The 27,809-nt window shown below is 35.5% G+C and overlaps 1 protein-coding gene across 1 annotated transcript in view; it reads left to right on the top strand.

Annotated features, from left to right (window-relative positions):
* SKAP1 (src kinase associated phosphoprotein 1) overlaps positions 1–27,809 on the top strand; it is a 312,290-nt gene that overhangs the window by 156,888 nt on the left and 127,593 nt on the right. The window lies entirely within an intron of this gene.

Raw genomic sequence — 27,809 nt, 5'->3', positions numbered from 1 at the left:
CTCATTGCTTATCCTTAAGCATTTGGATTTGAAGTAAAAATATATGTTTTTCTATCCTCTGCAGAGAAAAAAGTTTATTTATTTAAGATGTCATCCCAATATATTAATAGTGACTGGCTCAGTTCCTGGATATAGTGTAGTATATATTATGTCTCAACCACCTGTAGAAATTTTTCAGAAAATGTTCAAGAAATGTAGTTTACTTAACAATATAAGGTATTGCAATAATATAAGTTTACATTAGATCAGCTGGAGGTTTCACTTGATAAGTTTGGCAAGTCAACATGTCAGCATGTCTTGGATTCTTCATTTTTGAGTGGTCACCATGATATACATTCTATGATGGGAATATTTATTATTTATTAAATGGGAATAAAATAGTTTCTTAACAATTTTAATTCAAAGTCAAAATAACAGAATCTTCACGATAATTTATTATAAATGAGATATTTAAGATCATTTTGTTATCTACAACCAAAGGTAAGATGTCTCCTAATTCTCTAGACCCAATGTGCAAAGCTCCATGCCTTATACCAGCTGTAGCATCTGAGATTACTGATAGGCTCCTAGAAGAGTCCTGGGGACCTAGAGAAAGGTTGAAAAAATCCTGATTCCATTTAAGTACTCTTGGAGTCTCAACAATGTGCAAGGCATAATGCTAGGTATTGAGGGGCTATAGCCTCCCTTCATGTTTATAAGTTATTGGAAATGGAGCAGGGGAGAGATGGTGGGGATAGAGGCCTTACAAAAAGGCCTTTGCTAATATTTTTAAATGTAATTTTATTGAGATATATTCACACACCAAGCTATTTATCCAAAGTATACAATTAGTGGTTCACAGTATCATCACAAGTTGTGCATTCATAAGCACCATGATCATTTTTAGAACATTTGTATCACCCCAGAAAAACAAATAAAATGAAAAAAGAAAACCCCAACCATCCCATATCCCTTACCCCACCCTCTTATTGACTGCTAGTGTAGGACTCTACCCAATTTTAAGACTTACAATAGAGGTGGGTTAATTAAGACAATGTAGTGTTCTCAGATTATATGAGAACAGAGCAAAGCATCCAGAAGTAGATCCACACAAAATCCACGCAACAGACTTTTTTTTTTTCCAACCATTATTAAAGACCAAGGCTACTGGATTACAGTTCAGCAATTTCAGGTATTTCCTTTTGGCTATTCTAAGACACTAGACATTAAAATGAAATATCTATATAAAAAGAGTCACTAGTCATGGTCATTTGTTAAATCCTAATTTCTCAGTTACATCTCCTCCCTCTCATTTGATTTTCTCTCAGTCTTCAGGGCTATCTGGGCAATGACCATTTTAACTTCTTTGTGCTAGAAAAAGGGTGTTGACCTTCTAGGGTAGAGGAATGTAAATGTTCTTGGAGAGATTGGTACCTCTGGGTTTCAGGGACCATCTGGCACAAGATCAATCTGGAGGTCTTAGGTTTCTGAAAATTTAAACTTACTAAGAAAAACTTTTATAGAGACTTATGTAGAGCCCAGGGCACTCCCTAGGGTTTTCAGGTGTACTGCTGGTTGAGGATTGGCATACTGTGGTAGTTTGCAATATCTAGCTAAAGCTTGCTTAAGAATAACCTCCAGAATGACCTCTTGACTCTATTTGAAATCTCTTAGTCACTGAGACTTTATTTTGTTCCCATTTCTTTTTCTCCTTTTGGTCAAGAAAGCATTCTCAATCCTATAATGCCAGTGCCAGGCTCATCCCTGATAATCTTGTCCTACAATGCCAGGGATACTTATAACCCTGGGAGTCTTGTCCCATGTAGGGGATGGGTAGTGAGTTTATCTGCAGAGTTGGCTTACAGAGAGAAGCCACATCTGAGCAACAAAAGAGGCTCTCTCGGGGTGACTCATAGGCATAAGTACAAGCAGGCCTAGCTTCACCATTGCAGAAATAAGTTTCACAAGAACAAGCCTCGATCGGGAATCCCTAATGCTTGAGAGAGTATCAGGAATTCTCCATATGGGAAGTTTAATAGTTCCACATTTTTCCCTAATCCCTCAAAGGGACTTTGCAAATACTTTTTTATTTTCTGCCCACAGTGTCTGGAATGTGTCTGGGTATTCATGAACCTGTACAGAATAATAAGATCACATTCCCTATTCTAGGTTTCATGTAATTAGGCTGTTTAAATTAACTGGCCAGACAGGTTAAATTAGACAGTGTGCTATGGAAAATTTAAATTTTGAACCGAATAAAAATCTCTTCCTTTGGTCTCACACAGAAGTTGAAATTTTAAAATACAGGCAATATCATCCTTTACCCTGTTTTCTGATTTACCTTAGTCCTAATCAGATCCATTTCTTTCATATGACTAATTTTGCTAATCTTATGAGGTTAAAAGTGGCAGCCTGATGTTGCAGGTTCAGGCATGATTGAGTAGTGTATGAAAATAGAGGCTGAAGGTGTATGTTGTTACTTTTAAAAAGTTGGTTGGTGGAAAGGAGGGGAGAAATAAGAAGTAGAGAAGAGAAGGGTTTTTTTTGTTGTTATTTTTTGTTTTAGTAGAAGATAGATTTGAGCTGAATTTCCAGCAGATGAGAAGGAACCAGTTTAAAAAGGGAAGATAATGGATGGAATCAGATCCTGGAAAAAGTAGAAGGGGTCAGATACTATTCAGATATCAGCCTCAGCTAAAAGGCAAGGCACTCACTCCTTAGAAAGGGAGTGAAAAGATAGAGGGGTTAAAGATGCAGAGGTATTTTTACTTGAAAGGAGGAGACTGCAAAGCCATTTGCCTAGAGTAAAGAGAATGGAGTAGGGACTGGCCCAGGAGAATGGAAAGTAGAAGTTCAGGGCAGCCACTGTAAAATAAGATAGAGAAAAGAAAAGAGAAATTACTGCCAAGTGGTATTAATATGCAATCAGAATCATCTCAATCTATTCACCCTTAAACATTAGATGGAGAATTAATAGAAGAATGAAATGTTAAAAGAAGGTTCTGATCCATTTCTATCTAGCTCAACCCTCATCATTTTTTCTCAGGATAATGTGAGGTTCATCCTCCAGTACATGGAAAATTACATAAAATCCTATGCAAACCAACCTGAATCTTTGCTTATCTATCCCTGTTGACACTAGGAGCCAGTCCTGAAGAGGTGTCATCTTCACAGAGTAGGCATTTCAGACCTCAAAAAATACTTGAAGAGGGTATAGGTATATTTTAGAATGCAGCTCTCCCCTCTGTTCTTGAAATCCTCATAACTTTCTGGAGCCTCTCTCTCCTGCTCCCGAACTCTCTGGCATACACACTCATGCCATTCTGCCCCGTCTTTTTTAATCCCTGACAATAGGGAGTGAGGAGTGTCTCTGTGCTCTCTGTCCTGACAGTCTGAGTGGTTTTGTCCTTTCTAATTCCTATCTTCTCATTCCTCCCATCATGCATGACAAAGACCAAGATAACTTGTTTAACTATATGAGAGTCCTCCTTGATGAGGAGAGGCTTGAGAAAAAACAAACAGGTGAAGCCAGAGCCTCTTACTCACATAGGAGAAATAACAGGCTAGGAACTCTCATAGATAGGTATCTCATTATAATTTATTTTCATAGTCTCAGCTTATAGTAGAACAGGATTTGAAGTCGTGATCTAAAATGCGAGTTATATTTCTGAACCTACCTGATTATCTAAATTTGAAACTCATGCCCCCAAACTCCAGCCATGAGACTATACCTCTTTCCCTAAACCCAGCCCTTTGCCTTCCATCTGGAATGTCGTTCCCATCCTTTCCACCCTCACAGATCCCACTCATCCTTTAAGGGCCTCCTCATACTCTGTCTTTTCTACATGGCTTTCTGGATGGCTTAATCTCTCCCTCGCCCAGTCTTTCATCCTTCTTGATTATACCTCTATTATAGCGGTTACCATTATTTAACCTTACACCGTGTTACTTATAATATGCTTGCTTCTCCAGTGGATTGTGAGTTCCCAGAGGGCAAGGGTTGTATCTTAATTATTGTTATATTTCTCACCGGTTTCAGCACATATTATATATCCAGTGTTTATCAAATTGAACCAAAAATATAATTATGTGGCCAAGAGTTTCAAATTATGCATATGTATTTGTCAGATACTGAAGAACCTTCAAAGAGCCTTGAGATAATAGCAGTCTCTTGTTCTTCAGTATTTATTAATGTGCCACAGAGTGACAGCTTCCTCACCCTCAATAACCCCCTCCACCACCCTCACACTTCCAAAATACATGATGGTTTTTTGCCCTTAGACACCAGAAATACTGAGAAATACTAAGGGTGGAAAACACTAGATCAAAAACATATATTTACTTCCTTCAATGGTATGACTTATGAGTATAAAGTCAAATGCTGAACAGTACACTGACACAAAGACAAATGGAAGAAATAGGAACTTTAGAAAAGGGAAAGGAGTTAGCCAACAAGGGTATGCTCCATTGTGTGTCACAACTCAAGGAAGAGAAAATGGCGGGAACGTCAAATCCACATAAGAGTTTATGTCCCTTTGACTGTTGAAATATGGTTTCTGTTAAGATGCCAACAATCTGTGATCACCCACATGAAATGGAAATGCTTATATTTATATGGTGCTTTTCATCCAAATAACCCCAATGTGATTTATGAATTATAAATATGAATGCTCCTTATGTAGTGTCCCTGATGTTCTCCGTACACAAAATCCAGTTTCTTATGGCCAACCTCTCTCCTCCCTGCCACCACCACACCTCTGAATATTTAAACATTTTCATCAGATCATATTTTTTTTGTCTTTAAAAGATCCCACCATATTGAAAGTCTGCTATTTACACTGTCTTCTAACATATGCTGCATCCCTCCTACTCTCTTCCCCTCCCCCATTCCTCCTCACTAACATGGAAAGTGAATTCAATTAGATTTAAGACAAAGAGTAATTGCATTGGAAAATAGAAAAAATATCTCATCCCAGAGTGATTAAGCTCTTTACCTTATAGAGGGAGTTTAACTCTTTCAGGAAAGCAGGATTTCATGTAAAAAATGAATATTGGGGTTTGCTAAATCAAAGTATAGTGTCTTAAAGTTAATTTCCCTGTAATAGGTGACCTCTTTGCTCAAAGAAAATAGTGCACTCATTTTAAGAAGTGTTAAGAAATATAAAATAAAGACTAAACAAATTAAGAGGTTTTACATTTTATCTTCTAACTAATCTTATTTTTACAGTGAGTATTTCAAAGTCTGAGGCTTATTCTAAACTCTTAGACTCCTGAAAGTAAATTTAATCTGTTTTCCTAGAATTGTGTTGTGCTTTTGATATCTTGGTTTGGGTAACTCCTTCCATATGTTCAATCAGAGTTGGCCCAAGCAAAACCTGAATAATCCATGCTACCCAAACTGTTGTGTCAGCGACTTCTGCCTAGTTACTTATTAGCACTCATTCTGGAACTCCTGCTAAAAGATGATAAAATACCCTAATGTAATACATTCTTTATGGAGGAAGTCCTAAGACTTTAGATGGTCAAAAGCTAGGGATGACATACACGAATTTTGTTTGTAAGACTTTACAGTTGGGGTTGGAAGGATTGTGTCAACTGCAAGGGGAACTTAGAAAGTAAATGTTGGATTATCTGGACGGATATGGACTGAAGGGACAGGTCTGTCCTGTTATAGCCTGCTACTATAGCAGTTATGGTCTGCTGTTAGCCCTTTGACAACCCAAGACTGGAGCACAGCAAACAGAAGAGATCTTTATAGGGCAGAGAAATAGGTTCAGGTGCTTTGAACTAAGAAATCTCTCTTCTTGGACCTTTCCCCACCTATATCATTCAGGCATTTCACACCTATAGGTGTGAACTTAAATAAGACTGCCAAAATTTTTGAAGCTGGTCCTGTCTTAACTCCTTAGTTAAATTGTCCTTTGTAATGTTACAAAGCTCTGTAGATCCAACCTCATATATTCCTATTTGTTCTCTTTAATAGCCAATAAAATAAAACCTACACACTTTATATCACATTTAGAAAAACTGTCACAGCACAAGCCATTGGCTTGGTTTTAACTTGAATTTCTCATAGTAATATGGAATTTTCTCTGAGTAGTATCTGGACCGACCAGATATGTTTTTAATGGTTGATGATACCGAACTCTTAATTGGTTGATGTTCTATGATAGTAGATCTGATTTTTAGAAAGGTAGGACCAGGGAACAAAAGCTATATACTTGTCTTAGAAGTCTTGCTTGTTCTGTTTCACCATATGATCTTATTTTGCCCCATTCCTAACAAAGGATGATAATATCTGTAATGATTTATGAGGTCATTTATATTATTCTTTAAGATCTGTAGGTGAAAGGCACTATATAAATAAATCCCAATATTAATATAGCCATACATTTACCCAGTTCTTATAAAACCTGTTGTACATAGGACTGCAATTTATTTATAAGATATGCTAAGTTTGTTACTTAGAAATATTTGTGTCATAATAAATACTTTAAAATAATTATGTATATTAACCAGAGATTAGAGAGACTGATTTGTAGACAAGGAATGGAGGAATGAAAAAAATAAAACCACCTCCTGTTTGGGTAATGGAATCAAATAAGTTTAAATAAGTTAAATCAAATAAGTTCTTTAAGTGAAAGTGTTTTTAGTCAGTCAACAACAGGAAGGGTTCACACCATAACAAGCATCTATAATGAAATAACTTTTTTTTAAATCTGAAAGTGAGTTAGGAAAATTAATGGTTCTTCTAACTCCTTAGAAAGAGAATGGTCCTTTCAAGTTTGATGAAAGTCATTTTCAGGACAGTCTAAGAGAAAGGAAGTTAGTTCAACTTCCACTAACAGGTCAGAAAAAACAAAAATGGCTCAAGTTTCTGAAGCTGCTATGCTTTTTAATTTTTTAATTAAAGCTGATAAAATGCAAATAATTTCATAACTTCTAGATTTTTAAATAATGTTTTATATTTTTCTCAAAAAAATATAAGCAAGTGGTCACTTTTACCAAAGAGTTGAATGAAGAGAATACCAACTCACCAAGATATGGTGGATGTGTGTCAGTGTGGGCTCCCAGCTACTCATGTAAATCCTTCCTCACTGCAGGATTTGAACAAAACCTCATTGCTTAATTGAACAGTTCAAATACCACTAAGTAGGACGTTTTAGTTAGATCAGCATATTTGTAAACTTAAAATAGATTTATGTATTCTGGCAGCATACACCGTATTTTGAAATAACATTTTTTAAAATAAATCTCTCTTGCTCTTATACCAATTTTGGATATTACTTGTTTTCGTTTTTTGAAAGTATTCCTTGTATACTGTTGCTGTTTTTAACACCACAACAACAACCTTGCTTTATTTTCCTTTTTATTTTTGAGCTGTTTGCAACCCCCTTTTGAATAGTGAGAAACAATGCAATTAATTTTCTCCAGCGCAATCATGCATAGATTTAATAAGCATCCGAAGGTAGGATCCATCTGTAAAGTATGCGTTGCATGCTAAATTACTTCTCTTCTGTGTTTTTTTTTCTTTCCAAACCTTAATTAATTGAAGAAAAAAAATGTTTATTAAAGTGGGAACAGGCTGGGTTCTGGCTCTCCGCCTCTGGTTCAAAAGTTCATACAATTCCCTGAAGCCTCATCTGAATGTGTGTGTCTCCCTCTCACAATCTTTCTTTCTCCGTCTCTATAGTAGGGATGAATGCCTAGAAAAGGTGTATTATTTTGTTCTCAGGATCAATTTTAATAATCTTAACTTGGTTAAACTTTTTTGTGCATATAGATTTACGTATCTTATATGTATTTACATAAACAGTACACACACATAGATACATAAATGTTATGTATTTACATTAACAGAACACACACATCGGCCCATAAATGTTATTTACCAATTTCCTTTTACTTAGAATAAAAAAATTATATACTTTTAGTGGCATCTTTGAACAGGATATAAATGTATAGCAGGAAGTATAATCCTACAGGTAGATCTCCAGCAGGAAATTAAGGGAATTACATACAGAAATAAGCTAGGTCCTTATGGAAGAATTTAAACCAGAAGAAATATATATTAAATCTATTCCAGGTAGAAAAACAGCTATCTGTAAACAGAGATGGAAAATATATATACATATATATTAATAGGAAGTGACTCACTTGTGTGAGATGCTTTGGAAACAGAAGGCACTTCCTGACCTGTAGCAAGTTTTATGTGACCTTGGTGAAAAACAACAAGTTCATTGTAAAAGAAAAATATTATCTTAAAGATAGACTCAGTATTTATTTGTTTATTTTAATTCCTTTATCCTTTTAATACCTTTATCTATGTCATGACTGTCCTTTTCTTTTTTCAAAATGTAGTTTTTTTCTTATCACATGCCACAATTTTTAGATCCTTGACTTAAAAAAAACACAAATTGCAGTTTTCATCTAAGTTACTAGTTTCTTCTATAGTTTAAAGTAAAATTAGCTTTCTCCTTTAACATGAATAAGGTTTGCATGTTCACTTCTAGATTTAGGGATCTGTGGAATCAGAAAGCAGTGTTGAACTTGACTGTGATCTTGCCTGATTGAAGTCAACTTCCCTTTGCCCAGTCGCTTCTTGCGAAGGATAATGATCATGCAAAAGCCTAGCAGTGGGCTTTCTACAGGTTGTTTCATTTGCTTTTTTAGGTTCTTCTATAGAGTGCCTAAAACCAGTAGTCTGTTAATCATTTTGATTTTTTTAAGTTAGATATTTAAATAGGGAAAATATAAGCAGCATGGAGAGTCATTTTAGTTTGGGTTAGATACAGCCTTAGTAACATTGGCTCTTTTACCCCATACATTCCTACCATACATTACCCTTCTTATGCGAGTGTCACATTAGCCATGGGGACATTTCCGGAAAAAATTTTGAAGCATCAACATTTCACATCTTGTTCTCAGTGGTGCTGTTGTTACTGCATTTTAACATGTACACATTTGGGCCACTTTTATAAAATGTTTGAATCAAATTACATAACGGAGATGCTGTAATATGATCAGCAAGTAACAATTATAATTTACATTTTGGAAAGCACCATCTACTATGTAGGACATCTCTTTATGTGTACAACATATCATTTCCCCACACCCAAAATTCCGTGATTTTTGGAGAATCTTGCTATTGCTTTTTAAAGATTTTGGTCTAGACTTCTGTGAAACCCTGAATTGAACAATGACGGGTTTCACAAATCACATGCATGTAAACAACATACCTTTGAAAGGCGAATATGTAGGCCCTTTCTCCTACATGCTTATATCTCTGTTGTCGTAGATTGGTGTCCTTTGTGAGCTATTCAGTGACATTTCAGAACCATTTCGCTCTGCAGAAAACTCGCAGTTGTGTTTCTTTAGCTGACACTGTGGCACTTGTACTCGAAATTGCTAGTTAGAAAAAAAAATTGTGAGGCCAGTGGCTGTAATCAGTGTTGTTGCTGTCTGTTTCCTCAGACTAATAGCAGAGCAATCCGAGTCTGAGAGTTCAAACAGAGGTTATCTTTCCCAGGTAGCATCTCGCCCAACGAGAATTTGATTTTTTTCTATAGGACTTTACTCCATTAGATTAATGAAATTTCAATGAGAGCCTGGCGCCCCCTGAAGCTTTGTTAAGAAAACAAATGGTGATTCTGTAGGTGTGACAGCTTGCTTGGAGAGTTACGAGAAGGTGAACACATCCCCACAATCCAGGCAGTCTGGAACACATTGATCTCTATTTAAAGCACCAATCGGATTTTTGTTAATTATAAATGATTGATTTGCAGTTTTTTCCTCTCTCTCCTCTTATAAGTATGGTGCCCCCACCTTCCCCCACTTCTAAGTTCTTTGCATGCTGAGTGCAGAGCTTTTTGTTTAAAGGGACAATCATAGAGAGCAAATTATAACAATACCCAGCAGCGATGCTGCTGTGAATGTCACTGTCACAACATTCCCTGTTCACCCAGTTCAGCTGAGCCCCAAAGTAGATTTCAGACTGACTCCACGTTCCCTTTTTACTTGGCTCACTCCTAAAATAAGGGATTATTTTAAAGGAAAGAAGACATTAACATCATTAGGATAGTGTCATAGACACTATTACTGTGTTTTAAAATCTGACTTTTTGTAAACCTTGTAACCCAAATCCCCAATATTAACTCTAAACTGCAGTGAGTATCAAACCAGGATATGATATGTGGCCAGTCAATCCCATGTGAAACAACACATTGAGTGAAGGGACTATATACGAACTTAAATCTCAATTTATAGGCGTTTAGGTGATTAATCCACCATTTATCTTCTTTGTGGAGTAGTTTTTTTAATAATGTTTAGGAGCAATGCTATACTCCTTATAATTGCTTGCCATGCATAGTTCTGAAGAGCACAGAAAAATATCCTTAGCCTTTCTGCAGACCTACCATAGTGAAAGTTTGAGCATTATATGTATTTATTTAGTGAACGCAAATGTATTTATTTATAATTTATAATATGTACAATACGTAAAGAAAATAATTTACATTGCTTTTAGGAAATATTTTCATAAGAAATTCAGTTTCAGGAATATAGGTATTAGTGTATGAAATTGAAGGCCACATTGATTTCACACTGTTAACACAAATGTAGATTTTTATGCAATGTGTCTTTCTTAAGTTTGAATCTGTAATTAAATTTTAGGACATATCTTTTCAGGTTAGATTAATGAATTTGCCCCAGTGTTTGTTTATTTATTTATTTATTTTGGTTTAAATCCATGCAATGCACCGGAGAATTTTCTCGGTCAACAATCTTAAAGTGCTCTATATTTTGCAGTGACAGACTTCTACAAATCTCTAGATCTGAAGAGGTGTTGCCTCATTTCGAGTGTCCTGAAACTTGCTCAACTTCTTATGAGTTGCTGCATCACTAATTTTGTTTGATAACACTCAATAACCAGAGAGCAGTTCTGTCTTTAAAACAGCGGTGTTAAGAGTTGGGATAGGGAATAGGGAGTTAAGGCTTAAAATGGACAGTTTCTCTTTGGGATGATCAAAAAAAAGCAGAAACAGGGGCGGGCCGCGGTGGCTCAGCGGGCAAGAATGCTTGCCTGCCATGCCGGAGGACCCCGGTTCGATTCCCGGCCCCAGCCCATGTAAGAAACAAACAAACAAACAAAATATAATAAAAATAAAGATGTTTCCCTTTCTTCCTCCCTTCCTTCCTTCCATCCTTCCTTCCTTCTCTGTCTTTCTTTAAAAAAAAAAAAAAAAAAAAAAAGCAGAAACAAAACAAAAACAGCAGCATAAAATGTGCAAAGACCTGAATGGATTCTCATATTACACTCACCTCAATATGAAAGGTGTCCTGACAGAACTTCCCCATGAGGTAATTATTTCATGATTCTGTATATACTCTTGCAAAAATGATTTAAAGTGTAATTTTTGTAGTGTTGTGTTTGTTCCCAGTATTTAAAAATATTTATTTTTCCTCTTTATTACTGCTTATTATTTTTATCACAATATTTTTTAAATTAGCAAAAGTCATTAAGTTATATTTATAAATTGTAACTGTGACTTTTAAAATCAGATTTGGATTAGCCAAAAAAAAGCAATGTGACTTTTTAAAATAAATTATAGCAGATCAGAATAGTTGTCAATGTCAATGACTAAATAAGTGACTGATGACAACATTAAGATACGGTGATCACGAAGTTATTTTCATATAATGCCTCCAAAGAGCTGATTTTAAAATGTGTTAATTTTATTCCTATTGGAGCTTTTCTTTATCTTTTTTTTTTTTTTGAATAGGCTAACTAATGATTTTCATTAGTGTATTTGTAATTTATGTGATTTTAGTAGGTTCTACCAAGGTTAAATAATTTAAAGAAATAAACTCTTATTTAATATAAGATAGCTAATGAAGTATATTAGATACTTGCCCTATTGCTGTATGAAATGGATCTCCAAAGCTAACTACAGCTTTCTGTGGGAACACAAATCTCTATATAAATATCCAAATGTAGCAAGATGCTACAAATTTTTAAAGATATGCCATAAAAATAGATTAACGCTGGTATGCAGTCCTGTTCAACTGAATTACAAAAGGATATCATGGGATTGCCAGTGACATTCACATAAATAAAAAATCAATTCTTAATGATGAGACAGACTTGTTTTAGCGCATTACCCAGGTTAAATGGGATCGTACAAAGACATCAACTCCTAAAAGACTAGTGGAGTCATTGTATATTAATATGATTTAGTGAGCTACACACCTCAATGGAATAATTGTTATTATATCTATAGAGCCAGATGGCACTTGGTGTAAACAGCCATTGAACACCTCAAACACAAGTGCAGCAGGTGATCTTTAAGGTATTCTAGCATCCTGCTCACTCATCTTATCATTGGAATCTGCCTTTCTGTTTGCAGAATGATTTGATTGCTAGTACCCAAATTTCAGAATGGTCCTATTGTTCAATAGGAATATGGAATATTACATGCCCTTAGTAGGAGAATAGATGAGACTGCTACCTGGATTTGCATGGTTAATCCTGCAATTTTTATAAGAGAGTAGAGTCATTTTTGTTCCCAGCACCAGTGGCATAAATGGTTTTTCCAGAAATTTTAAAAAGTGAGTTCATAAATTTTTTAGTGATATAGGCTGTAGTAATTATTTGTCAAAATAACCCTATGAGGGAAACCAAAAAATATAAAAATTTTGCTTTCAAAGCTACTGAAATCCATGTTCTGAGGAGCAGAAGGATCTTTAATTTCTTGTAAAATATCTTTCTTTGTTTTGAAGATTTAAAATTTGGCTTCTGCTGATTCTATCCAGTTAAAGGAAATTCATTCATTTACTCAACAGGTTATTTACTGGGCACCTACTATGTGCCAGGCACTATTCTAGGCACTGGGGATACAGCAGTTTAAAAAAAAAAAACCCACCTCATGGAGTTTACATTCCTTAGGAGGGCAAGAAATGATATAATATGATGGAATATAAGATATTAGAAGGTAATAAGTGCTACTGAGAAATAAAACAAGTGAGGGAGAATTGAGTGTGCTAAGGTAGGATGTAAGAGTATTAGACTTGTCTTTTTCCCTTTAAAAACGTAAAAGAAGTTTAAGAAGAATAAAAGAGGCTGGCAAAGTTCTTGTTTAGACTTGTCTTTTTCCCTTTAAAAATGTAAAAGAAGTTTAAGAAGAATAAAAGAGGCTGGCAAAGTTCTTGTTTATCTTCCAACTTCATCGATCTTATGAAATTTCTAGTGAGTTGTCTGATAACATACCTGTTGTTTTATCCTCAGCTCTGTGGCCAGGGTTGAATAGCTGGAATGAATGTTCAAAGTAAGCTTAGGTTTTCTTGGCTTAGATTAAATTTAGTAACATTACCTAAAATTTTTATGGTTTTGCTTCTTTCCTTTGATAATAGCATTAAAAACATGCTGTCTTTAGTTATAAGTAATTTTTAAATTGTCCCTTGCTCTATTTTATAGTTCATGTTTTCTAGTTTCAAGGATAGGACTGGCCTTGTATAGGAATTTTAATCATAGCAGATTTAGTGGATTTAGATTTCCAAACATTCAAAACACATTTTCCAAGTGTCTAGAACACATGAAGCTCCTCAGAATTCACAGATCTTATAAGTTAAACCTTTTGTCCTCTAATGACAACATTCATCATAACCCTGAGAATACACCCCAACCCACTTCCGTGGACTATTGACCAACTCGGGGATTTTAAACTAGCTTTCATTTCTTCACCAGAAATAGTTTATCATATAACTGCAGCTACTCTTTAGGTGAAACATAGTACCTGCTGTGGAATACACCTTTACTTAGGTGAGAAAGCAAAATTTATTTTGTAATATGACATAGTCTTAATACAGATTTATTTTGTATTAAATATTAAGGATCAGAAAACATATATACTTATTTCTGCATAGAAAAAATTACGGAAAAGATGTTTTCCAAAGTGTTAATAATAACTTCACATTATAACACAATATTAAGGATAATATTTATTCTTTTATTTCTCTCTTTTGATATTTTAATTTTTTTATGCAATATACTTGTGTTCATTTTGTAATCAGGAAAAAATAGTATTTTTTATAGCTGAAGATGCTTAAACATTGATAGTCTTACTTAAATAGCATAAAACCTCACAGCTGGCAAGTGGATGCAGATCAGTTCTGCAAAAAATAGAAAGTAATAGAAATAAACAAGAATCAAGATTTAGATGATGTCATGAAATTACTAATTTTACCTGTTATTTCCATTCATTGTATTTGAAAAGTATAAAATTTGACAATTTATCCATTCTTTTATTTCCAAGATATCAAGCTTCATTAAAAAAAAATAGTAGCCTGGGATATTTCTATAGCAACATGCCAGATATACCAAATTTGATGAGGAAACATGTTTTTAATTTCAAGCCTTTGAATGTGATGCTACTCATAAGCATGAGTATTTATGAATGTGTAGAAAAAAGTGCTTAGAAACTTTATTTCTTTTAGCAGTCAACACTATTTAGCCAATCAGAATGCTTGAATGGATAAACATTCCTACTGTTTTAATTTTGAATATAGATTGTTTCGTGCTGATGGGAAGTATTGTTAATTTTAATAAAATTAACTTTATATTGTTATTTCACTGCTTTATAATAATTTTACATGGCACCCTGGGGATGGCTCTGTTTTACATTATCAGGTGTCACATTTGCCATTTGGCTGGTATAGCAGTGTTCAGCTTCACTTCTCTATTCAATTGCCTGAAGCCATACTGTTCACGTTATATTACAAGTAGCTATATTACTATGCACTGTGCAAGTTTATATACTTTTATTTTACATGTATATATCATTTTTGTATTTTCTTAAAATCATTGTTTTGTGCTATTTCCCAGCATTCCTGTACCTTGCCTTTAGGTAGACACAGTTATAATAACAAGTTGGCTAAGACACTTTACCAATCTGCCTCAAATGCTAAAATGTTTAAATTTATTTTCAATCTGGTAGTCAGCCACTCTTGATACAATCTTAGCCAATGCTTCATTGTTTTTGATAAGTTATAGCTTGATAAATCCATTCAAATATAACTTTTTATAGAGACAGAGTTATTGCTGTTTAAAAACAAGGGAATATTATTGACGACTTTCATACTCACTGTATGTCACATCACTCGGAAATAATTCATCAGAACATGTCTCCATTATATGTTACCACTGGTTTAAACTCACAAGAATTCAAAGAAATCAGACAAACTAGTAAATAATCTGTAAGGGAACTCTCAAATAAAAAACCTCTGTTACCAAATATGCAATAATCAAATTAAAGTTATACCAAGTTCCTTTTGAGTTAGTTCATGTTTTTAATCTTTTTAAAAAATATTAGTTTATAGATTAGTTTTGAGATTGAGTTTCTTCTACTTTAAATTGCTCTATTACATTCTTTTATCATGGCCGTATTTAGGATGTAAGAGTGTGCTAAAACATTTTGATTAACTAGGACACAAATTTATTGTGAACAATTCAGAATATATACTTTATAGTAGACTTTCTTTTCCATTTAACTTTGTGCATATATACTGATAAGCAAACTCGTTTTCTGTCTGAGACCTCATATACAGTTGGTTTGTATTTGATTGATAAGTTAATGATCTCTTTAATCAAAGGAGCATTTAACTAAGGGATAACTGATAACAAATAGATTTAATCCTACTTTAGTAGTTCATAGTCAGAAATTACGTTAAAAATTAGTATTGAAAGTTTCCATAATGTGTGCTTTAATAGTAGTATTTTTGTTTTAAATACCATTTGCCACTGAAAAGTCACATTTATGCTGTTATAACAACAGTATTGCAGAGGACTTTTTTGTAAAATTTTAGCAGGACATGGAGAGAATTTGGAGACAAAACTAATTTGCATAATCTCCATCCTGAGCCAGAATTAGAGATAAATGATCTACAATGTACCCAGCAATTTAATGGCTGTTAATATCTTTCTGAATTTTTAGAGGAAAATTTATTTGAAAACAATTTTATGAAGTCTCTGAGTGCAGATAATTTTAATCATTTTTATAAATATTTTACCTGCCTTGAAGAGATAAATGGTTTTGGTCAATAACAATTTCTGGGTAGTTAATGCGGCAGTATAAATATGAGTATTAGGGGGCATTTCTTTCTTTCATATGCTGTATATACATGATTAATAATGATTTCTTTTACAGAAGGTTTTTGATGGTGAATTGCTTTAAAAAGGAAATGAAATTAAGTCTGAAGGAATTATATATTGAAATCTTCTGAGAGTGTATGGTTTAGGTATAATTACAAAAATGAAAATGTATAATTTACACTTGCAAAATGCTTTTCCTAAAAACTTTTGAAAATAAGTCTTGTGATGTTCTCTGGGCTTCATGTTTCTTACGTGCTTCCTATATGATTGAAACAATCTCTTTTCCATGATCTAACAAAAATCCCAAACTCAGGAACACCTAAAATTCAATGTCTTGCAGCACATCCTCTCCATGTTGTAATGTGAGTGATACCTAGTTTGTCTTTCTTCTTAATAAATTGTTTGCTTATCTAGTTCTTCCTTCCACCAAATATTTGAGGTAGTCTTTCCCAAATCCTCTTTTAAAAGAACCCAGCTTTTATACAAGCTGGGTTAATACTAACCATCAGAAACAAAAATCTCAATCATTCATTGAGAGTGCTTTATGTGCCAGGCACTCTACTGACAGCTTTTCACACATTGTCTCATTTTAACCCTTACACTAATTCTGTGAATTAGATAATACCATCCCCATTTCATAGTTGAGGAACCTAAAACTCAGAGAGATGAAGTTAACGTTCCCAAGACCAAATGGTTCAGTATAGCAAAGCAGAAATATAAATATCCACTTGATGCTAAAAGTAGATGTCTTTGAGAAAATGAGGAATGGAGCAAAAGATATGGGAGAAAAAGATTAATGGAAAAAATACAGTATTTTGGGGGAAATACTTATATATGAGTTCCCTTAGTCTCTCTATATACCCAGTGTGACCAGCAAGAGGAACTGGTATCATGTAAAGGAGAAATAACCTTTCTGCTCCTCTCCTAAATCCCCTCTCCTATCTTATTCATTGCTTTCTCAGAAATGCCTCAGATATTTTGCTAAATGCTTCCTTCCCCAACCCTAATAACATCCTGACCACACAGCAAATACCCCAAGAATATTTAGAGATGGTTGTGAGAATTAGGCCCGCAGGCTTATTGTGAGAGAACTCTCCATATGATTGCTTTGTAAACTAATCCCTACCTCAGTGTCTTTCAATACAACTTCCATAAATTTCAAGCAACTAAGAATTTCAGCGTGCACTCCCTGGCATCTGATACTGAAAACTACCAGTCTGGTAACCTGATCAGGGTTTAACGACTGCTATGGGAGAACTTTGTTGAAATGTGAACAAAACCCAAATGCTTTCAAAGCCTTATCATGTATGTCTGTGCCAAATTCTTTGGCAGCCCACGAAAGCCTGTTCTCCCAGACATGGCTGAAGTTCAATTTTCTTTAAGATATCCTAGCTTCTAGGACTGCTGAAATATACACTAGTTGACATACATAGCACATCCTCTAGTGTAAGGTGAGAGGCAGATTATCACAGAATTATCTGGATCCCTGAGTTATTTATAGAAAAAGGACATAGTGAGTATAAGTGTATCTTCCCTGACAATATGCTAATTGTTTTTCTCAGAAACCATTTTTGAATATGTTGATAGAGTACACCTGAGTATGGAAGTGTTCTAGTTTGCTAACTGCTGGAATGCAATATACCAGGAATAGAATCACTTTTAAAAAGGGGGAATTTATTAAGTTGCAAGTTTACAGTTCTAAGGCTGTGAAAATGTCCCAATTAAAGCAAGTCTATAAAAATATTTAGATCAGAGCAAGGCTACAGAAATGTCCTATCTAAGACATCCAGGGAAAGATAACCTGGTTCAAGAAGGCCATTGAAGATCAGGGTTTCTCTCTCAACTGGAAGGACACGTGACGAACATGGTGGGTGATGTCTGCTGGCTTTCTCTCTAGGCTTCTTGTTTCATGAAGCTCCGCCAGGGGCATTTTCCTTCTTTGTCTCCAAAGGTCTCTGGCTGCTTGGGCTCTCCTGGTTCTTGTGGCTCTGCTGCTCTTACCAAAAAATGTTTCCTCTTTTAAAAGAGTCCCATAAACTAATCAAGACCCACCTGGAATGGGTGGAATCACATCTCTATCTAATTAAAGGCTAATACCCACAATTGGGTAAGTCACATCTTCATGGAGATGATCTTATCAAATTCACACTCAGTAATATTGAATGAGGATTAAAGGACTTGGCGTTTCTGGGGTACACCACAGATTCAAATCGGCACAAAAAGTCACTTATGTATTCACAGCCAATCCACCTTTACACATCACCACTTCCAGAATTGGCAGAGTATGCTGAAATGAATACCATTTTGTAAATAACCTATGCTAAGATGCTATAAACAATTCCTCATCTGTGTTCCGATAACTACCCATGAGTTCTCGGGTTTACCATTAAGTTTCTATTCAGTGTGAAATGTCTTAAAAGAAACTGGCCTCCATGAATTATTGCTTATCTTTACTAGCAGTTTTATTCATGACTTACCTTTAAAAAATATTTTATTGAAGGCTCTCTTAAAACCAGAATAGCTCTAGGTATTTGCCATAAATGGTTTTGGGTTAGCCAGTCAACAGGTTGGTAGTTCCCAGTAGGGGAAGGGAGTGTGTGGGATTTAGCTAAGGATGAGCGGGAAGGAGGGAGAAAGGTAAAGGCTTAAGAGTGTGAAAGGGAGGAGCAGTGAACTGAGTTTAGGCCAGGCAAACAATATCAAAGTTACATCTAAGGCCTTCAGTACAACAGTCCAGATGCACCAAATGGCATCTGAACAGACTGACTGAGTAATCATGGTGCTCAATGAATGACAGCAAGAGTCTGGCACATTGATCAGGGAGCTTCCTGTGGGAGAGAGTGGAGTCTAGTCTCAGAGCAGGATGGCAGGAGCTAAGCTCTTGGCTGGGGCCAACCCCTTGGGAAACTAGCTTGGCACAAGAAGCCCAGACAGAAGAGACAGCTAGATAGACTGAGAGCACGTTGTCCTTCTTCCCCTAAGTGATAGCCCCACCCTAAGGGAAATGGAAGGGCAGCAGCAGCCTGTATCCAATGCTCATTCACTCCTGTGGAGAGTATCCTAATGTACCACCATTAGGATGTTTAAGAACCAGTGAGTTCACCCAACCCTGTCTGCCTCCAGATCACATTTAGGGTGAAAGATAGCCAGTCAAGCAAGTCAAGAAACATTTGGTCTCCTCTGTGTGGGTTCTTCTTGACCCAAGCCTTCCAAATTTGCAGGTGGCAGAGGTTATTACAGGGACCTGGCATCGGGCTTTCTAAAAAGGTTAGATAACTTGTCCCAGCTCATAGCACAAGAGGAACTTGATCTGGAATTTGAACCCAAGCATCTGACTTTGGAGCTTATGATGGCTTTAACCACTGTGTTATGCTGCCTTAATTATATATGTTGAAGTATAAGAAGCAATTTTAAACACATCTTCCCTTAGGATGTTCTCTAGTTCTCTTTCATAGTCCACCCTAATCACAGCTTTTCTCTGTATTCTCTCAGCAGTTATGTATTCTGTCTACAGGCTCTAAACTATTTTTCACTTTTTCACTGTTGGTCAAGTTTGGCGTTCTTCTCAGTTTGGTTTGGAATTATTTTAAGTTGCTGAAGATGTGTGATTGTTTTGATTTACTTGACAAAATTGTGAGCTCTAAAATGGCCTAGGCTGTGATTCCTGCTTCCTGCCATAGTTCCCCTGTTATCTCATTTGCTCTTGAGCATCCTATATGGGGATTCAGAGCAGGAATCTCTTGACATTACTTATCTTTATTTTAGAAATGGCCAATATGTCTGGGCCAAAACTGTATTGGTATTTCCATGTTCAGACAATTATTAGATTATTTTCTGTTCCTGAAATAGGAGTTTGGCCTCCAAATACCTTGCTAACTATAAATTTCATTAGTTTGTGTCTATTTCAGAGATCTTACAGTGCTTGCTTTTTTTTTTTTTTTTTTTGGCCCAGAATGAAGTAAATAATTACATGGAATTACAAAATTGCTGAAGGTGAATGGTGTTTTATGAATATTGTTTCCTCGCTTGGGTGGAATTGCATTCAGCAGAAGAGCACAAAAATTGTGCAGATTTTCTACACAAAAATTGTGCAGGTTTTGGTTTCTTAGTTTTGATCATTATATTATGGTTATGTCACATGTTAATATTAAGGGAAGTTTGGTGATGTTATATGGGAATTCTGTACTGTTTTTGCAACTTTACTGAAAATGTGAAATTTTTTCAAAATAAAAAGTTTTAGAAAGTCATTAATTGGGGTAGTTGTAAGGAGTGAATAGAGGAATAGTGGAAACAGGATTCGCCATGAGTTAATAATTGTTGAAGCTAGGTGACCAAAATAGGAGGTTTTTTCTACATTTGTACATGTTTGAAATTTTCCATAATCATTTTTAAACCTATTTAAATAATAAAGAAAGGCATCTGAGGATAAATTATGTTCAGTTCACCCAGGAAAATATAGGAATTTTCCAAATATTAGCTGAGATGAACTTGTATTGTTTTTGGATTTCAGTTTTTTTTCTGTGCATAGAGAATCAAGTGTACGCTTCTGTAATTTTTTAAAATTCTAGGACATATACTTTTAGTTATATTTAGCTATTGCCATCCATATTTTCTTTATTGCTACAGTCCTGGGAACATTTGCTTAAATAAACTAGAAATGTTTTTTGACTTTCCTGTTCATAGACTAGTAAATATTAATAACACTTATCTTATGTCTGTTTTTTTTTGCTCTTCTAAACAATATGAGTATAAAGTCACATCTATTGGCAGTTATTTTTCCACCTTTTTTATAATAAGTTTATTCTGTTTCAAAGACAGTAAACTTAGCTAAGTCAACACTTATGGGTAAGAGAAGTTTTAGGTGCCATGTTAGAATCTAAGCTTTGGATTACTGGATAGATGGTAGCTACTGTGTTAATTTCTTATTTTCTAAGCCCTCTTCCTTTAGAGAGAGCTAAAGTAGAAGATTTCCTTATAAATAAATTTCCTTAATCAATTTGGGAATAAAAAGGTCTTTCTTTAAAGATCAGTTTGAAGGCATGCTGCCTCTGGCCACTTACCCAAATGCTTGCTGCTCAGTGTGCAAGCAGACAGTCTGCACTTGGAGAGAGCACAGGCTCTAGGAGGATGAGGAGAATGCGTGGAAAGGAGTGCCATGATGACGGCTTAGAGCCATAGTTCCTGATGGCGCACCAGTAAAGTAGTGTAATTAAAAGCTTGACCTCTGATCCTAGACTGCCTAGGTCTGAACACAGGTTCTGCCTTGTGCATTTATAAAAGATTTATTAATAATAGTGCCAAACTGGAAACAACCCAGGTATCCATCAATTGGCGAATGGATAAACAAATTTTGGTATATCCATGCAATAGAATAGTATTCAGCAACAAAAAAGGATAAACTACTGACACATTTAGCAACATGGATGATTCTGAAACGTTTTATACTAATTGAAGGAAACCACATACAAAATGTTATATACCATATGATTTTATTTTTCTAAACTACCAGAAAAGACACAAAAATACACAAAACTATAGATAGGAAACAGATCAGTGGTTGTCAGGAATGGAGGGAGAGGAGTGATACAAAGGGGCATGAGGGAACTTTGTGGAATGATGGAAATGTTCTATGTTTTGATTTGGTGGTGTTTATAAAATTATAAATAATTATAAAAATTCATCAAACTGTACACTTAAAAAGCATGAATTGTTTTATGTAAATTATATCTCAATAAAATATCCAAAGCCAGACATACACATTTTACAGACCCTTTTTTGGTTTGTCTGATTTCCATGAACAAGCCTGTTGTTATTGCTCTAGTGATGTAACTTTCTAGAACCAAGGGACATAAGAGTTCTTTGCCACCTATATCTTCCCTTAGCTATTTACCCAGTTCTGGTAAAACTATATGGCAACAGGGTCCCTGAGGGATAAAGATAGCAAAAAGGATTAAAGCTGTTAAATACTGGCTTTAACACATAATCTTCTAGAAGAAACTGTGACACAGGAGAGAACGATTCAGGGAAAGTGGGACTGGCCCAGACTATAAGAAGAGGAAGATCCAAAAACAGAGTGTTGGCTGGCCTAAGGAAAGGAGGAGGTGACACTACTGGGGAAAAAGAAGCTGAGAGAATGAGATGAAATGTACCTCTTTAGATATCACCACCCTCAAATTATCATGTTTACACATTCATGACACCTAAGTGGCCTCAATTTCTCGGCAGTGGAATTTCTCACATAATTAAGCTTTTAGAAAAAAAATCATCTTTTGCCATTAAAAAGCTTGACAAATGGTCCACATGTATCATTTGGACACAGGTCACATTACACAGATAGTGAACTCTTTCATGTAAAATTTCCAGTAGGTTTTTAACATACCAGGTCCCCCTCATATGTTGTCCTGCATTGATCTGATTGGAGCTGTTAGGTCTAGTGGATCAATGATCAGGAAACTAAAAAGTCACTTAGTGACTATGACACCCATGGCAGTGTTAGAATCTATTGTGTCAGGAATCCTTGTTTTATTAACTCCGTAATTACCTGTTCAGCTCAACCAGTGAATTTTATTACATTTTTTTTTTCACCTGAACAAGACCTTTGCACTTCTACCAGTGCCCTGAGGATCCTCCTTTTTTTTTTTTCTGCTCCATGTCTTTTTCCAGTGCCCTGTGGCCTAGTTGCCATCTGTTAGGCAGAGCTGTGGGAAGGAAGGCTTTAAGCATACTACCGTATTGCTTTGGAAGCTGTTAAATGACCTCCTCCTCCAGAATAGCTGAAACTCACTTCGTCTTCAAGAGGAAGAAAGTTAGGAAAGCAACTCTACCTGCTATCTACTGGTGCTTTCTTAAACAAAGGATTGTAATGCTGTGTGGCTTTGGAGTTAACAGAATGGACTCAGGAGGTATGTCTAGGGCTGTGTCCTGGCTATGCCAATTGGCAAATTATGTAATCTCTTTCAGCCTTGGTTTCCTAGTGTGTACAAGGGAAGTATAGGAATAACTCCTCTCTCATAGCTCCCCAGATTCCATGTGTATAAACTTTTTGGCTCCCTAAAACCTGTACATCTTTACATCTTCCACTTTCTCTTGGTAATTGGTGCTATCATCTTTGACCCCCTCTCTCCTTTATTCCACATGAACAACCAGTAACTCACCAAATCCTGTCAATTCTGCCTTCTAAATGCTTCTCCGATATATTTATTGCTTTCCATCCCGACCTTTTCCACCCAAGTCCAAGCCACTACCATTTCTCATCTGGACTACTAATCACCCAGCTGGGCTCCTCACTTTCATTCTTGGTCTCTTTTAACACAGGCACCATGCTGCCATTCTTCAAAGACTTCTGTTATCCTTAGAATTAGGTTCATCATTAATACATCCGAAAAGCTTTGCATGATGCCATCCCTGTCTCTTCTCCATCCTCGTGTCATGTCCCTTGAGCTGTTGTTGTACTAGGATTATATATTATTATATGTAAGTGATTTATTTTTTAATTTATTCACTCATTCAACTAACATTTATTGAGCATCTACTATGTGTCATGCATAGTACAGTTACTGAGAATACAAAAGTGAAGAGAGTCTGGTTGCTGGCCAGGATGAGTTCATGCTTAGTGGGAGAGAGATATGAGAAAATTATTATGGTAAAATGTAATGTGGAGCAGGCCATAAAGGGTGATTAACTCTGTTTGGCATGTCAGAGAAGGCTTTGCAGTGACCGTGACTATATTACATCGGGTAGAATAAATAAGAGTCTGTGTGTGCATGTGTGTTTGTGATTTTAAGTTAGATTCTTCATGCTAGAAAATATTTTAGTAATATAATATATACCTAAGGCATAATTCTCCTTTAGAGTATGTAGAGAGTGCTAAGTAGTTTCCCCACATCATCGAGATTATTTATGTAATAACCATTAGCTACTAGTAATTTCTCTAAGAACAAATAAAGATAATTCGATACCTCCCTCTTTTATTTCATTAAGAATATGTTTCCATGAGCTTTGTAAAATCTTTCCACTTGTTTTGAGTGGCCAATACCAGATCCCAAAATATCCGTGTTCTTACAACATGTCTTAAGTATTAAGAATTGAAAAGGCCGTTGATTGTAAAATATGGTAAAAATCAACCAAAAAACATTCAACATCTTCAGAATTTGAGGCTTTTCAACTGACTTCTTAGCAGGAATGCTTTATAATCTCATCTTGTAAATCAGACCTTCTTTAACATGTAATTTCAGTACAACAGGAATCAGATCTTCACAAATGACAGTAGGCCTGTCACTTTGCAATCTCGTGGCCTGACCTGCCTAAAGCATAAATTAGGTATGAAGTATTGAAATATCTTGTTTTCTAGAAATGCTACTTTAATACTCAATTGTTACTGAAGGTCCATTTGATAAATTTAACTAAATAGCAGTTTCCTTTAAAATCTGGTTTCCTTGCCTAGAGTGTACAATGATAGTGACTAAATGTACAAATTAAGAAATGTTTTTGCATGAGGAAGAACAAAGGAATGTCAGTATTGCAGGGTGTTGAAAATAGATGGTAACTTATATTTTAAAACTTTAACTTAGGTGTGAGACTAAAGCAAAAAAATGTTTATTTGCTGCAAAATGTGTATTTTGACTAGTGCATTTCCCAATATAACTTATATGGACAGATTAACTGAACACCATAAGTACATGGAAACTTGAATAGGGCATGAGATTTTGTAAGTTTGTCCAGAGTGATTTGAACAGTGAATAAAAAAAGTATTTGCAGAGTCCCCTTGGGGGAATGGTGAGAAAGGGGGAAAATTCAACTTTCCCATTTGAAGAATTCCTGGTATTCTCACAAGCAATGGGGACAGCCAAATCAAGAGACCAAGCTCTCAATCTTGGGGTCTGTTCATATGACACTTATACCCGCAAAGGATAGACTAAGCCTACTTAAAATTAGTCCTAAGAGTCACCCCTAGAGAGCCTCTTTTGTTGCTCTTATGTGGCCTATCCCTCTCTCAGTCAACACAGCAAGCAAACTCGCCACCCATCCCCTCTCTACGTGGAACGTGACTCCCAGGAGTGTAAACCTCCCTGGCAACATTGGACAGAAATCCTATAATGAGCTGGGACTCAGCATCAAGGGATTGAGAACCTTCTTGACCAAAAGGGAGAGAGAAATGAGACAAAATAGTCAGTGGCTAAGAGATTTCAAGCAGAGTTGAGAGGTTATCCTGGAGGTTTTTCTTATGCATTATATAGATATCCCCTTTTTAGTTTAAGGTGTATTAGAGAGGCTATAGGGAAGTGCCTGAAACTATAGAACTGTGTTCCAGTAGCCATATTTCTTGAAGATGAATGTATAATGAGATAGCTTTCACAATGTGACTATGTGATTGTGAAAACCTTGTGTCTCATGCTCCTTTTATCTACCATATTGACAGATGAGTAAAAAATATAGGTTAAAAATAAATAAACAATAGGGAGAACAAATGTTAAAATAAATTGAGTAGATTGAAATACTAGTGAACAATGAAAGGGGGTGGTGGGGTTTAGAAAAATATTAGGGGGAACAAAGATTAAAATCTATTGAGTAGATGGAAATACTAGTGGTCAATGAGAGTAGGGTAGGGGGTATGAAATGTGTGAATTTTTTCTTTTTATTTCTTTTTCTGGAGTGATACAAATGTTCTAAAAAATGATTATGGTGATGAATATACTACTATGTGATGATATTGTGAGCCATTGATTGTGCACCATACACGGAATGTTTGCATGTTAAGAAGGTTCATGTTTGTATGTTATTTTGGTTTGATAATACAAAATAAATTTTTTAAAAATCTGGTTTCTTTATTGAACTTCATTTTCTAAAATTTTACAATAATCAAAAGCATTATCTTTAATTAATTTAAAAAGTGTATTATGCAATTGAGAGAATTGCCGTAATGTATAAGGAGTATTCTTGCAAGAGAAACCTACATTTCTTTTTATGTCTGTCATGCTTATTGACAAAATTATTTTGCAGAAATTTCATAGAAGTATTTTTATCATAAAATAGCTGATTCATGCTACAGACACCATTTCCACTATTAGAGATAATAGCCTCTGTCTAAAGTTTGTCACATAAAGATCTCGATGCACTTATTGCATAAGCTTTATTAGTGTAGTGAGTTGTAAGCCCAGAGTTCAAGATACAGAGAAAATACATACAACTAGCTCAATCTGTGCTTCTAAAAGAAGCATTTATCAATTAAGCAAAATTGAATTGCTTGTAAGACCTCTGAAAATACCAATGACACCTCAGTTGAGAAGAGCAATAAGAACATTATTCTCCTCTTCCTTTGGCTAAAGAATAAGAAATAAGATAAGTAACCTGACTCAGGGTGAAGTTGACCTAGAACTCTATAGACGTTTTCATTTGAAATGATTAAGGAAGTACAGTGTATGAAACAAAAGAAATTAAGGTGAAAAATGTAAACCATAGGTTAAGAGACCTTATCATTATAGCAACATCACCTCTTCTCCTTCTTAATTCTTCCTTAAAATGTGTTTACTAATGTAGACTCTGGAGAGATAAAGATGAATAAGGTCTAGCCCCTGCCTTCAAGGAACTAATAATCCAATGGAAAACAGATATGTACAGTTAACTATAATCATTGAGATTTATTAGTATTTTTAGCAAAGTGCTACATGGAGGGAGAAAGATAAATGATTAATTCTGCCCAAAGGAATAAGGGAGGACTTCACAGAGGAGGTAACATTTAATTGTATCCTGAAGGATGATTAAGATTTAACCAAATAAGGAAAGTAGAGATTTCACAGAAAGAAGAAATAGCAGAAAACAAAGGCAAGCTGGATGAAAATACTTTGCATGTTGGAGATTTTATAGGGAGAATGTCTGGGATAGTAGGTTAGGGTTAGTTGCAAAGAATATGGATGTTCCTTTGCTCTTAATGTCACTTTTGTGAGAGTTCAGACTGTTGTGTACATCACTGGTAAACAGTCAACCTTAATATGTTTGTGGTGGGCATGTTTCATTATTTGGCCATCTGCAGTCAACCCCTCCCCCTTCCTATAAAAGTTCTGATCCTCTTTTGTGAATGGTATTGATAAGAGATAGTGATCTTCTTCCACTACCAAATCCTCCTCCAACCAACTCTGGTGTTGCCAGGGTTCCACCACATGACTTTGGCTTAGCTAAATGGAATTTCTCTTTGAAGACTTTCAGTCTTAATCAAATGTTGCAAAGATGTGAGGACATCTGGTGGTCATATTCATAGTAGCAACAACTTGAATTCATCCATTGAAAAATCTTTGTTGTAGTTCTTGTTTCCTGACTCTTGAGAGCTCTCCTAATTCTGACCTTAAGTCAGTTTCTGCCCTACATCTAAGAATGTCCAAACAATGTCCAAAACCAAACTCATCATCCAAGGTCAAGTGGAATTTCCCCCTGGAACTGAGGTTCTGAACTTCAAATGAAATAATTTTCAGAGTTGGAGATAGTTTTAAGATCCTTTGGATTAAAGTTGAGAGTTAAAGTGCTAGAGATGAATCACTCCGGGAGACACAATAGAAGAAAAGAAGAGGACAAGAGATAATGCTCTGGGAAGTGCCAACATATAAAGGGGCAGACAGTGGAGCTAGTCAGAATGTCCTAAGAGGGTATCAGAGAGTAGGAGGAGAACCCAGGAAAGAACTGTTTTTGAGGAGGG

The sequence above is a fragment of the Tamandua tetradactyla genome, chromosome 6 (assembly GCF_023851605.1).
Source record: "Tamandua tetradactyla isolate mTamTet1 chromosome 6, mTamTet1.pri, whole genome shotgun sequence".
NCBI lineage: Eukaryota > Metazoa > Chordata > Mammalia > Pilosa > Myrmecophagidae > Tamandua > Tamandua tetradactyla.
The sequence above is the reverse complement of the archived record's forward strand: the minus strand, read 5'-3'. Positions and strand labels throughout refer to the sequence as shown.